Source organism: Peromyscus maniculatus, chromosome 4 (genome assembly GCF_049852395.1).
Source record: "Peromyscus maniculatus bairdii isolate BWxNUB_F1_BW_parent chromosome 4, HU_Pman_BW_mat_3.1, whole genome shotgun sequence".
Classification (NCBI taxonomy): Eukaryota; Metazoa; Chordata; class Mammalia; order Rodentia; family Cricetidae; genus Peromyscus; species Peromyscus maniculatus.
The window spans coordinates 129,239,832-129,248,885 of record NC_134855.1 but is presented as its reverse complement, the minus strand read 5'-3'; the positions used below and the strand labels follow the sequence as shown (position 1 = coordinate 129,248,885).

Genomic DNA, 9,054 nt, shown 5'->3' with positions numbered 1-9,054 from the left:
CCCAACAAAACCCTCTACTCTGAGTCTGCCACATATTCCTGGTAGACAGCGTGTCACAGGAGCCCTCATAGCCCTCTGCCGAGGATCAGGTATATCCTCTGTGGCTGCATGGGATGAGAACTCTGGGAGCTTCTGTACTCCGATTACTAAAAGGGGGAGGGAGGGGGGTCTTGGTCACACAATTTGGTAAACATGGGCTTGAACTATGTTGAAAAGGGTCCTTTGAAGCTGGAGGTCTCAGTACCCTTAATTTGGGAGTCTGAGTTTCCAAGGAGGAGGTTAAAGGGTATTCCCCAAATGTACTAAAACTATGGGATCCTTCTTTTGTAAACAGTGCTTGTCAGAACCTTGCCAAAGCACAGACATCTATAAATTGACCCATTTGTCAAATGATCAGAGAAGGCTTGCTCTGCACCATGATGCATGTGGCTCTTTGCTAAATGAGATTTCATTGCCAGATACATAGATTCCTTTCTTACTGCAAACATGTGGGAATCTGTTGGTTCTGTCTGGAGTGTCCTTCTTTTGAGGGCTTTCCACAGCATGCACACATCTTGACTCTTCTATCCTCAACACACCACGGGTGGGTGCTTGGAGCCTAGACATCTGTGACCATGTCCCTGTGGAAGAGGATCACTTCTGAGCAGGGCCAGCTGGCCCCTTCTGTGTCAGGCACATGGGGCAGCTGAGGAAAGACAGGATTTGGTTCGCTGCCTGGTAAAACGTGGGAAGCAGAGAGAGCCACAAGGACATGAGAGGCAGTCACACAGCATCTTTGTGTCACCAAATGCCACTGCCTTTAGATCTTGCTAATCAGTTGGCATATGTTGCAGCCCTTACATGACTGGCTGAACCCGTCTTGATCATGAAGTATAGTCCTTTTAAGTGCTGTTGAATTTTGTGTGAAGTATTAAGTACTCTTACTAAGGACTGTTGCATCTGTGTTCACCAAGGACATTGATTATACCTTTCTCTTGTTACTTACTGTATCCACCTGGTTTTCATACCTGAGTAATACAGGCTCCTAGGATGAGTCTGGAAGCATCCTTCCCCTTTTCATTTCATGCAGTCATCTGAGAAGCATTGGTGTCTGTGCTAATATTTTGTGTATGCTCTAACAAAGCTTGCCTGAAGATCAGTTGGTGTTGATACTGAGCATTTATATCAACAAAGATGAAGAGGTAGGAAGCAGCTAGAGGTACAACCCTACAATACAACCTCTATGATGAAGACCCTTTAATGGAACATTACAAAATCCTAATGACCCTTCGGAGAAGTAAAATTGGCTAGCCATCTACTCACCCAGACAAGGGTAGCAGTAAAAGTTCTTCCAAAAAGCACAAAGAACATCTTCATCAAATCAGAAATTGAAATAATGAAATCTCTAGACCATCCCAATATTATTAAACTTTTGCACATAATCGACACCACAAATAACACTTACATGATTATAGAACATGTCATAGGAGGAGAGCTAATGGTCAGGATTGTGGAGTTTGGCTACCTACAGGAAGAGGAGTCCCATAAGCTATTTAAACAGATGGTATGTGCCCTCCAGTATTGTCACGGGAAAGGGGTTGCTCATAGGGATTTAAAGCCCAAAAATATTTTAGTGGAAGGCAAAGGAAATATAAAACTCAGTGATCTGGGGTTGGGCATCAAGCTTACCATGGGGCAGAAGCCAGCATATTTCTGCGGGATCCTTCCTTATTGCACCGCAGAACTCTTTGAAGGTAGAGGCTATGATGGCTGTGCAATCGACATCTGGAGCTTGGGGGTTGTGCTCTACTTTATGTCCACAGGGTGCCTCCCTTTCCAGGGAAAAACCTTTGGAGTACTAAAGGAGAAGATCTTGGCAGGAATGTACTCTATTAAATTCAAGCTGTCGCCAGAGCTTTGGGACGTGATTGCTAAATTGTTAACTGTAAACCCTGGACAAAGACCAAGAATAGGTGACAGTTGTGGGTTTCAACGGCTAAAGCATGGCAGTGAAGGTTCTCCCAATCCCTTTAGAGAGAATGATGAGGACAGCTACCCAGACCCCACTGTGATGGTCATCATGGGCGTCATGGGATATAAGCAACGACAGATCAGGGAAGCTTTAAGGGAGAAGAAATTTGATCAGGTGATAGCCACCTACTTGATTCTTAGGCAGCATTCACCCTGGGGGGACAACTTTATAAAAAATCTTCAGCCCAAGCAGTCGGCTCGAACTTTGAACCTTACAGGGTCCCACGATACCAAAAGTGACTATAAAGAGGGGATCTAGTGTCCCCACCCTTCCCACCTCCATTTTGCCCACTCTACCTGAGAACGACAAAAAGGGAGAGTGTGGTACTGTGTGCCTCCCACCCTGACTGCCCTAACAAGAAAACAGCCCCCATTAACAGAATCTGCCCTCAGCGTGTACATGACGCTCACTTCATAAACATCATCTGGGAGGATACAGAGAGCATTATTAACACCTCCAATGAAATATGTACCAGCCTGTCTTCAGTACCAGAAACTTATTCCAACCAGTTGTCCCTGAGTGTGTCCAAAGCCGGCCCTAACAAATCAAAGAACAAGGCGTCCTCACAGGATGTTTTATCTCATCACACCTCTGTGGAGGAAGTTCAGTGCAAAGACGTCAACATACCAGGTGAAAATATCAGCTCATCTCTCCCACAAACCTTGCCTCAGGAGGACCTCAGAGCACAGCCCCACAGTGTGGCTACAGCTGGTCTGAGGTGCTGTGGATATCTCTCTATATAAATAAAACACTGATGGCCAGTGACCAGGCAGGAAGTAGGTTGCCAGGTAGGAAGTAGGTGGGACAAGGAGAGAAGAGAATTCTGGGAAGTGCAAGGCTGAGGGAGAGAGACACTGCCAGCCGCTGCCATGACCAGCAGCATGTGAAGATGCTGGTAAGCCACCAGCCACGTGGCAAGGTATAGATTTATGGAAATGAATTAATTTAAGCTATAAGAACAGTTAGCAAGAAGCCTGCCACGGCCATACAGTTTGTAAGCAATATAAGTCTCTGTGTTTACTTGGTTGGGTCTGAGCGGCTGTGGAACTGGTGGGTGACAAAGATTTGTCCTGACTGTGGGCAAGGCAGGAAAACTCTAACAACACTGAGAGAAAAATATCAGCTCATCTCTCCCACAAACTGCACCTCAGGAGGACTTCAGGGGACAGCCCCACAGTGTAGCTACAGCTGGTCTGAGAGAGAAAAATATCAGCTCATCTCTCCCACAAACTGCACCTCAGGAGGACTTCAGGGGACAGCCTCATAGTGTGGCTACAGCTGGTTCAAAGAGCAACATGACCTCACAGGATAGATCACCTCCATTCTCCAGCAAGGAAGCCCAGAATTAGGGTCCCATTGTATAAGAAAAAGAGCTCAGCTCATCCTCCCCAGAAACACCTCAGGGACAACTCAGTGGCCGGTGCCAGACTGCACCCAGAGCCCCTTTTAGAAAGCAGGTTTGTAAAAGCCTACAGAGCAGGATTATAAAAGGCCTGAGAAGTTTATGTTGCTGTCTACCAACAGAAAAGAGGGAGCACCTAGCCAGCAACAAAATCCTGCCTGTGAGCTTAAAGGGCCGGGGAGACAGTCAAGGTAACAGACAGGTAGGTGGAGAGGCTACAATGCAATTCTGTATCTAGGACTTTTTTTTAAAAAATGATCTTTTCTTTAAAGAAAAAATATTTACTTACTATATGTGTGTGGAAGTTAACTTGCAGGAGTCGGTTGTGTCTTTATACTGTGTGGGTCCTAGGGAATGGATTTAGTCCCAGGCTTGGGGTCAAACGCATTTATTCACTAAGCTGTCTCCTGGACTAAGTGATATGCTTTCAAATAGACAGATGTAGATGTAACCAACCGTCTTATTAAATAAGAAACACAGAAACAATGTAAAAGAGAGAGCCGAGAAGTCAGAGCTCAGAGCTAAAATCTCACCCTTCCTCCTGCTGTCCCAGCTTCGCGAAAAGAGACCTACTTCCTGTCGGTTCGTTTTTTTATAGTATGTTGTTCTGCCTTCTCATTGGTTGTAAACCCAAACACATGACTGCCTCGTCACTGTCTGAATGTACAGCCCCCTAGGTCTTAAAGGCATATGTCTCCAATGCTGACTGTATCCCTGAACACACAGAGATCTTATGGGATTAAAGGCGTGTGCCACCACCGCCACACTCTTGCTATGGCTCTAATAGCTCTGACCCTGAACACACGGATATCTATGGGATTAAAGGCGTGTGCTACCACCGCCACACTCTTGCTATGGCTCTAATAGCTCTGACTCCCAGACAACTTTATTTATTAACATACAATCAAAATAATAATTCAGTACAATTAGATTACCACCACATTTCCCCTTTTCTATTTTAATAAAAAGAGAAAAAGCAAAAGGTTATAACAAAAGAAAAACTATATACAAAAGTACAATAACTATATACAATATATACAAGTAATAAATACCTAAACAGGTATTTGACAAATCAGAGAAAATAATTCCATTATCTATCCTATTTTGGTAAATCCAAGATGTATCTAATGCACTTTCTATCCTAATTAATTTTCAACTATAACTAACTAATCTTCAACCATAACTAACTAATCTTCAACTCCCTCAGAGACCCAAGAAGGGAATAATATTAGCTAACAAAAATAAAAACAGGAAGTGCATGCAAGCAACTTCCAAAAAATTTTGTGAGTTGACAGAAACAGCCAGCTGCCTGGGCAGTCACCTGAGGTTTCTCCGCAGTGTTGGGGCATCATCTTCAGCCTATAGGCTTAGTGTATCTGACAGACTCATTTGTGAAGTAGGATGTACACAAGGTCAACAGTTCAACCTCACATTGGGTGAGAGCAGTCCACGTACCAGAAACACCTGAATTCCACTAGTGTCCTGTCATGATTCAGGATTTTAAATTCTGGAAATTGTTGACAGTTTTTTAATTCAGCTGTCCATTCTTCTTGGCTGTGTATATATGGCTTCATCTCAGCATCCCCTTCTTCTCCACATCCCTCTATTAAATGCCAGTCTACTTTTGAGAGGCATGAGCTTTCAGCTGCTGTTCCATTGTACAACAGAATCCATCGGCCCTCTGCCTGTTAAGCTGCCTTCGAAGAAAAGGGCACTGTACCTTTTCCGGATGCGAAGGCCACTTCAGGGATGGGGCCATATTGTCCTGGCCTCAGAAGATGCCTTTTGATAAAGCCATAACCACACTTGTTTTGGCAAGAATCAGTAGTCCCTTGTTTCGTGATCTGTCTGTCCATTTTGTCCTGTTGATTCGAGGATACTTTGTTGTCCAGTGGCTAACTTTTGCCAGAATGAAAGTTGACTCCATATGCAGTTTCTTCAATGCCCATATTTTCTCTAAAGTAGATTGGTACTGCCAGGAGCCGACATGTCTCAAAAAAGAAAAATTTTCTAAGTTATTAAAACATTTTAAATGCCATATTCTGTAGATCTCTGAAGGGTTTGAAGATGACCTGTCTAAAACATCTCTGCTCAATTTTTAAAACATATCTAATATGACTACAAGTTCTATGATAATGTCTAACTACTAGCTTTCATTTCTTTATATCCTAATAGTTGATAATAATAACATTCAAGGATCAAAAATTTGCATTACATTGTTAAATGAATGGTATAAATACAATTAGAAATATACATATAGCATTTTCTAACAATATCAATTTCAAATTTGTATACAATATAAACAATTCAATCCAATGTAAAGTATTTAAAACTAGTAATTGTCTTTTTCTTTTCTTTCTTTTTTTTCTCTTTTTTCTTTCTTTCTTTCTTTCTTTCTTTCTTTCTTTCTTTCTTTCTTTCTTTCTTTCTTTCTTTCTTTTTTTTTAAACAAGAACCTTAAATCTAATCTCCTTTGCTTAGCCTTTTTCCTAACCCTTGACAATAACTTGTAACCAACCCCCCTAAATACTGAAAATTATCCCAGACCCAAAACCCATTAAAAAGACCAAAAAACCACCCGCCCCACACCCCACCTCTTTGGGAATGTGGGCGTCGTATTCTTAAAATTGCTTCCTGCTGGGTATGGGCGAAGTTTTCTTTATCCTGAAAGAAAAATTTTAGGTTAATTGTCAAATTCTAAGAGAGGTAACTATATCCTTCATTATCCAGTCTGTGTATAATGCCAAAGTTCAGGGTTTATCTCAAGTCCTTATTCAAGTAGTCTTTGAGACTGGATCATCTCAGCTAGTCATCTCAAAATTGCTCTGAGCATCTTATAGTTCAAAGCTGATCTATGGATGATGTTTGTCAGCTTAATGATATTATTATTGTCCACGTGGAATTGTTGTTGTTGTGGGGCCCCATCTTCTTTCTGGAGACTTCAGTTGATGTTAGGCCTGGCCATGATTTCCTGCAGAAAACTGATAAGAGACTCGAACACAAAAACATATATATGCAGCTAGCCTTTTTTCTAGAATTAGTTAGTACTCTATGTGACCATTCATATCTTAACAAAGTTTAAAATGTATATATATATTAATCTTGTAAATTTTGATATAAAATTTATACTTTGAGAAAAGTTTAAAGAATCAGAATAGAATCAAAGAGTTGAGATTAGTAATAGAATAGTCCCTTAATTAATTTTGCTTTTGTCCTGTACCATAGCAGAAGATGGCTCTTATTCTGGCATGATACAGGGAGTTTGCATTTTCCTTTTAACAACATGCTTGAGTTTAAAGAAGGAGAGAGCCATTCTCCAACTCCAAAGTCAGCTTTAAATTTTAATTGAACTGGGACTATTAGAAAACTAATAGTGTTAAATCTTTAGTGAAAAGCAGAAACAAACATTTAGGAAGACATAAAATTTTTTAGATAATATATACCCATACACCGTTTCACTCTGTTTCTTGGGATAGATGATTTGTCACTTTTCTTCAGTTGTCTCATTTGTCCAGTGTTCTTCAGATTCCTTAACCTTCATTCTCCTAAAAGACAAAAACAAAAACCTTTCCCCAAGACTAATTTTGGGGATGTTTCCTTTTGACAAGTTATTATCTGATTAAATGAAAAGGCATGTGTTATTGATACAAGTTAGTTTAAATTGGATGTTCATGCTGGTTAATGAACTATCACCTCCTCAATTAAGAGGTCTCTCTTGTTCAAATCGAACCTTTATCAATTTTGACGGTACCCACAGCTTATCTTCTCCTGTAGAAACAAAAGCAAAACCTCGTCCCCAATGTAATACATACCCTGGTTTCCATTCTGAGGTCAGCACATCCTTAAAGTATATAGGCTGATTTAATTCTGTAGTTTTTTCTATTATCCAATGTCTCTCTGCAGCTGTTGTTCCTTTCTCATTGGCATTCAGAAAATTCAAAGTTATAAGAGCATTGTGCAGTCTATTTCTGGGGGTTTTTGTAACCCATTTCTGTTTATTTAGCATATCCTTTAGAGTTCTGTTTGATCTTTCTATAACTGCTTGACCTGTAGGATTATGTGGTATGCCTGTAATATGCTTTATATTGTAATAAGCAAAAAACTGTTTCATTTTAACAGAGACATATGATGGAGCATTGTCAGTTTTGATTTGTGCAGGTATACCCATGATGGCCATAACTTCTAGCAAATGAGTGATTACAGAATCAGCTTTTTCAGAACTCAAAGCAGTTGCCCATTGAAATCCTGAATAAGTATCGATAGTGTGGTGTACATATTTCAATTTTCCAAATTCTGCAAAATGAAACACGTCCATCTGCCAGATTTCATTTCTCTGAGTACCCTTTGGGTTACATCCTGCTGGTAATGGCGTTTGATTGTAGAAGGAACAAGTAGGACATTTCTTTACTATTTCTTTGGCTTGTTGCCAGGTTATGGAAAAATCCTTTTTTAAACCTTTACTATTGACGTGATGTTTTTTATGAAATTCTGAGGCCTCCAGCACATTTCCTATCAATAATTTATCAATCTCATCATTGCCTTGTGCTAGAGGGCCTGGCAGACCAGTATGGGATCGAATGTGAGTTATATATAAAGGATGATTCCTTTTCCTGATTGTATCTTGTAATTGAATAAATAGTGAAGTTAATTTTGAAGCATCAGGGATAAATTCTGCAGTCTCAATATGTAACACCACTCTTTCAGCATACTAAGAGTCAGTTACTATGTTGAGAGGTTCTGAAAAATCCATTAATACCAACAGAATAGCATACAATTCTGATTTTTGAACTGAATTATACGGACTTTGAACCACTTTACTTAAATTTTCTGATTTGTAACCTGCCTTTCCTTCTTTGTTGGCATCTGTATAAAATGTACGAACTCCAGATATGGGTTTTTGCCGTACAATTCGAGGCAAGATCCAATCAGCTCTCTTTATAAGATCAATTCTATTGCTTTTGGGATATTTGCTGTTAATTTCTCCCAAAAAATTACTGCAAGCTCTTTGCCAAGGTTCACTTTCTGTCCATAATTTTTCAATGTCCTCCTTAGTTAATGGTACGACAATTTCTGCTGGGTCTATGCCTGCTAATTGACGAAGTCTCAGTTTTCCTTTGTAAATCAAGTCAGAGATTTTTTCCACATAAGTTTTTAATTTTTTATTTGGTTTATTTGGTAAAAATATCCATTCCAATATAATATCTTCCCTCTGCATTAATATTCCAGTAGGAGAACGCCTAGAAGGTAAAATAACCAAAATGCAATCCAGCTTTGGATCAATACGATTCACGTGTCCTTCATGCACTTTCTTTTCTACCAAGGCTAATTCTTTCTCAGCTTCAGGTGATAATTCTCTTGGACTATTTAAGTCCTTGTCACCTTCTAAGGTTTTGAACAAATTAGTCAGTTCATCATTTTTTACCCCAACAATAGTTCGTAGATGAGAAATATCTCCAAATAATCTTTGAAAGTCATTAAGAGTCTGTAGTCTATCTCTCCGAATTTGCACCTTTTGGGGTCTAATTTTTTGTAGCTCTATTTTATATCCTAAATAATTAATAGAATCTCCTCTTTGTATCTTTTCAGGAGCAATTTGTAATCCCCAGCAAGGCAAAATTTTCTTTACTTCTTCAAATATTAT

At 39.9% G+C, this 9,054-nt stretch overlaps 1 pseudogene; it reads left to right on the top strand.

The window, feature by feature from the left end:
• Positions 1–1,173: 1,173 nt before the first annotated feature.
• On the top strand, positions 1,174–2,700 carry LOC102915077 (sperm motility kinase-like; annotated as a pseudogene).
• Positions 2,701–9,054: the final 6,354 nt, after the last annotated feature.